Here is a 6,000-nt window from a genome sequence, read left to right on the forward strand (position 1 = left end):
TGGGCTAGCAACCCGTCACTATTTGAATCTTAATTCTATCATTCAGGCCAAACAGCTGAACGTGGTCTATCAGTCTTTTCAAGACTGTTGGCTCTGTCTACCCCGTAAGGGATAAAGACGTGATCATATGTATGTATGTATGGATTTTTTCTACTTATCTAAGCATACAGGAGATCGTGGCAAGTGGAAAGAGGTAGTCTCTGCCTACCCCTCCGGGAAAGAGGCGTGATTTTATGTATGTATGTATGTATTTAAGCGTAAAGAGTCCTTGTCCTATCTGCGTGTCTACCTGGTTTCTCGAGTAGAGAAGTGGCATCTAAGGCCGAGGGTCAAAGTTACACCAGCCCAATACATAACGAAGGTGAAGCTACTCCCTCAGATATAATCTCAATGTGATGCTCTTGAAGCTCAACCAATGACTGGGTAGACACTGAAGTGAACCGAACTGAACTGAAACAATACTTCTTTCTTCTTTTGTAATTGGTCCACTCTCTCGCAGTCTTTTTTACCTTGAGGGGCTGAATCCTTTTCACCTAAACCATCCCAGTTCCCTCAGAAAACGAAGCCCCGCCGATGATGAGAAGCAGACCTCGCTTAAGGTACCTGGAACTGAAAATTTCCCAGGAACTTTCTCCTCCTCTTTGCCCTTGCGTCACCAATACTTAGGTACAGAAATACATACATATTTGGCTTAATGATAGAATTGAGATTCAAATAGTAACAGGTTGCTAGCCCATCGCCTAAAAAATAATCCCAAGTTTGTAAGCCTATCCCTTAGTCGCCTTTTACGACATCCTGGTCCTATTCTTTTTTGTATTGGTGCCGGGTAACACACGGCACTTACAGAAATCTCTGCATAAAATGGATTCTTTGCACTACCACGAAAAATTTTACATTACTAATTTAACACTATAAATTAAAAAGTTTTTATTGTCTATTACTAAGTTTATATTCCCACCGAAGCGAAGACCCAGGCACAAGCTAGTGAAAAATAAACGTTAATCATTATTCACGCAGACAGCCGCGAGCAATGTTCCCTCGTATTAATTTTAATTATCGATACAATTTTAAAGCAGGTAGCTTCCGATTTCCTATTGTTTCAAAATTCATAATTGCCAATCTTTGATAAATTGCGAACGATTCGGAAATTGTACTCGAATAATACGAATTCGATGGCAATTCGTTAAAATACAACGCTCTGAGCTATGTAGATGTATTAAATAATGATGATTTAGTATAAGTACCTTATATCGTGCGATTTATGTTTCTGTGGTTTTAATCGAACAGAGTCGCCCAATTATTGTCCTTTATAGTTGTACTATTTTCATTTGACATTTTGCTATTTAATACAACTAAATAGGTAATGTCCCTGTTCGCGTAAAATAAAAAATCTCGTTTACAAATAACAACTTTTTTAATAGTACCATGTGATTCCCGGCACAAATATAAAAAGCATAGGATCACTCCATCTCTTATCCATGGATGTCATAAAATGCAACTAAGGGCTTATAAACTTGGCTAAACGTGATTGGCTAGCAACCTGTCACTATTTGAATCTCAATTCTATCATTAAGCCAAACAGCTGAACGTCTACCCCGCAAGGGATATAGATGTGACGATATATATATATGTATATGTATTTATGTATGTCGTTCACAACTCGTATATAGCAACAATATGTTGCCACATTTTTATCTCCTGGATAAGTTAATTTTCAAGAATTTCCTTAGTAATCACTATTAAAATTCTACTCACTATAACACACTACAGCAATTCCCCGTATTTATTTTTAAAACAAAAATAGATAAATTACACAGATTGAGCTAGCCACGTAGTAAGTTCGAAACTTGTGTGTTCGAAACTGTATTTTATAATAAATACTTACATAAATAAACATCTTAGACCCAGGACGATCTGAGAAAGTTCTTTTCTCATCATGCTCTGGCCGGGATTCGAACCCGGGACCTCCGGTGTCGCAGACAAGCGCACTACCGCTGCGCCACAGAGGCCGTCAAATAAATAAACATAACATTGCTTCTTTGCCACAAAGTCGGCTTTGATTGACTTCGGCTAAATTTAGCGGAAAATGTTTAAATGACTAAAAAGGATCGTTTCATCGTGGTCCGTTTCATTTAGTCTATTATGGGACTTAACTCTTTGGAGGTCGGGGAATCCCCGGAAAGTACGAAAGTTCGCTAATGTCCCTTCGGTTTTATGGTTTAACATTTTGTTTTGCTAAAACTTTAACAACAGCTTTTGAACTTTAAACTTTGTTGAGAACACGGCTGCGGCATCTTTTGGGATTATTTTCGATACAGAATTTAAAAGGATTACAAAAGTAATAGAAGTGTGAAAAGTATTTACATCAGGAAATAAAGTTTACTTTATTACTTTATAATTATTTGCATTGTATTGAATCCTATGTCCTTTCTATATCCGTAGGTACTCCATACTTCATGTTGGAAAATTCCATGGAGATTCGTGTAGTTATTTAAGCGTGAAGGTTTAACAAACAAACAAACTTACTTTCTTGCTGAAATAAATATTTTTGACCCAATTTGACTTGAAGATTAGGAAGTATGAAAGTATGAATAGATATGGATGGATTAATTGATATGTAGTTAATCTCATTTCATATTTCGTCCGTCAAAATTTCTATCAGAAACATCGTAACACTCAATAAAGCTCAACAATGTAACCTGAATGGGACTACCTACCACGTAACTCTGAATAAATAATGGTTTCGTGAAATGGGCCGTGTTAAAAGAAAATTGCGACGGCCTATCTTATCACTCTGACACTCAATTTTGTCGGTACGTCATTACTTCGGTCAAATTGGACGCCGTTTGACGGCTATCCGATTATCCGTTAAATTTTTAATGACGAATCGTGTTTTTGATAATGGACTGGATGGGCAATCACGTGGAATATCTCAGTTAAAATTTAAAAAAAAAATTACGAGAGATTTTTATCATTATCTTTTTGGAAAGTGTCCGGGTTGAGCTCTTCAGAGCAGATACTACGGGCTCTTTATGACAAAGTTCCTGCCCGCGTACCATGACGTGCGTAAGGTTTTTGTTATCGCGCGAAAAACTATCACCGTTTCGCTTTTTATTATGACGTGGAACGGGACAGCGATCATTTATCGCGCGATGGAAGTGGCATCACGCGTGGCATGCTACTGGGGGATTAAATAATTAAACGGAATCTTAGTATCTTTGATCGTAGTTACACATCCCCAACGACTTCTCACCATTATACATACATACATACATATGGTCACGTCTATATCCCTTGCGGGGTAGACAGAGCCAACAGTCTTAAAAAGACTGAATGGCCACGTTCAGCTATTTGGCTTAATGATAGAATTGAGATTCAAATAGTGACAGGTTGCTAGCCCATCGCCTAGAAAAGAATCCCAAGTTTGTAAGCATATCCTTTAGTCGCCTTTTACGACATCCATGGGAAAGAGATGGAGTGGTCCTATTCTTTTTTTTATTGGTGCCGGGAACCACACGGCACCACCACCATAATGCATTAGTAAATGTTAAAACTAATGGACGTAATGGAGAGGACATGGGGAGTCTCACAAGAACCAGCAGTGTAATTAAAACTCAAACCTGTACTTCTTCTAAATAGACAGGTTTTAAGTCGGATACCTTGTTCACTCGACCACTGATGTTGTATAATTCTATCCGCTAAAGCCTAAAGACTGACTGAATTCCGAACACTGCTCATTCGGAATTGAATTAGCGCTTAATCTGTAGCCTCTTTGTTAAACGACTGCAGCATTAAAGCGCTTTAAAACAGAAATGCACCTTTTGTCAGCGGTCTTGTACTTATGCTTATAAAACTGCTTATATTTTAGTTCTAGAGAATAATTAAGAAAATTTTGGTTGAGTCTTCACTTCCTTGAGGGTTGATTGAAATCGTCAATATAATATGATGTCTGCATAGTACATTGAATTATAATGGCGACGTGACCATAGAATGTCAATTATCTGATGACTAAAAACCATTTTCAATCAGAGAATAAAAACAGCGGTTTAAATTAAATTCGAATTATAAGAAAATACTTAAATGTAATAAGGGAAATTCAAATAATGTAAACGAAATTAGTCTTAATTTGAAAATAAAATGGTTAATAACGTTTTTATTTCGGGCTCTTTTATTACGTCTGTTTCATTTTGATTTAAAAATATTCTATTCTGAAATTAAATATTTATGTATTCGTAGGTATCTGGAGGACCGCTTGTCATTTCTAATTTTACCGTTTTGACATATCCTTTGCATTTCAAATTCAGAACTCATTATTTATGTATTGATGTTTAAATATTAATAAGATAATGAAAGCTATGATGTGTGTCCGTTTGTATCGTTATAGAATTCAAACTTATAGACTGATAATGCTATTATAAGTATTTCAAATTGACTGTACTGACACTATAACCGAATTTCACTTATTTTTTAGATACAGAACTAAACGCAATAAGCTTAATACAATATTGTGCGCAGCCTCTTTGATTCTGGATTTTCCTTTTCATTTTGGTTGTCTGAAAGATATCCCGATTGAGGTTAGTCCGCCATTGTAAATATTCTTCTAAAAACAATGACTGTTTTTATATTTACAAATAAACAAAACACCCTTTTAAATAAGTATCAATTTAATCAATCATAAAATCTTCAAGCGTTCACATTTAACATTGATTTTCGTTCCGCGCGCCTCTCCGCGCGTAACCTCGTAAATACCCAACTACCCTCATTTTAACGAGCCGTGTCAACGAGAACAATAAACAAAACAGTTGACGGATAAAACTTCATTGTTAATAAGTAGATTCCTTGCTAAAAACAGAATAAAAATAAATAAAAATCAGCTTATCCGTTTAGGAGCTACGACGCCCCATACAAAAGACAAACATGTCAAACTTATAACACCCCATCTTTTCTCTGCCGGGTTGTTAATAAAAGACACCCTTATAATCGTCTTAAAAAAATATTGTAAAAGTCAATGAAGAAAAAGGCTTGTTAACTATGGATAGTTCTATTGAACTATGGGCTAGCAACTTGTCACTAATTTTAATTTCAATTGAACGCAGTCTTTCAGTCTTATCGATACTGTTGGCTCTAACTACCACGTAAAATTTTATAAATTTACTGACGCCATTACTACTTAGGAGAAAAAGACTTCGTAAGAAGCAGTTTGCGGAGGTTGATTCGTGGAATATAGCCTTCTAACATTAAGGAAATTATATCAATACTGCGTCACAATAATTTGAAATTTCAAATAATGTTCTGATAGATGAAGTATTTGGCCATGAAATACGCACAATACTAAAATATACAACAAAATGTTCCCAACGCAAGATTAATGTCCCGAGCCGGGCATTCCCCAGGGACCATACAACGGGCCTTGTGTGATGAATAAATCATTATATACCTGTCCGGTTACGCTATTTTTGTATTCCCATTGTAAAGTTAACTTAGTTTCCATGATTGTGTATGTCATACTCAATCTTATATTCCAGCTAATAAAACTTAATAGACTTGGGATTCCTCTTTAATGTAAATCCCTGCCAATCTAAGGTCTGCCGCGCCGATGGATGCATGGCTAGGGGCGAGCCTAGTCTCGAGCGTGCCACTTCCGCCATGGGGTTGGGCGACCCCCAGGTAATGGCTAGCCTTACCCTGGCATGCGGGGCTCTGCTGGGGCGGACAAAATTTTTCCCTAGCGTCTCGTGGGAATCGCATGGATGCAAATTTTTTGAAAGAGCACCTAGATGGCGGCGATGGTGTCCGCACCCCATCACGTCTCGTTCCCGGCGGGAGCGGTATGCGGTCTGCTGAAAGCCGCTTTGCGACGATGAATGTAAGAGGAGGAATGAAGGATAAGATTGAGGAAGTATGCCAGATGATGGATGAAAGACGTTTGGATGTGTTGTGCGTGAATGAAACGAAGCGGAAAGGATGCGACGCGACGCAGCACGGCCCTTACACGGCGTA

Source organism: Amyelois transitella, chromosome 6 (genome assembly GCF_032362555.1).
Source record: "Amyelois transitella isolate CPQ chromosome 6, ilAmyTran1.1, whole genome shotgun sequence".
Lineage (NCBI taxonomy): Eukaryota > Metazoa > Arthropoda > Insecta > Lepidoptera > Pyralidae > Amyelois > Amyelois transitella.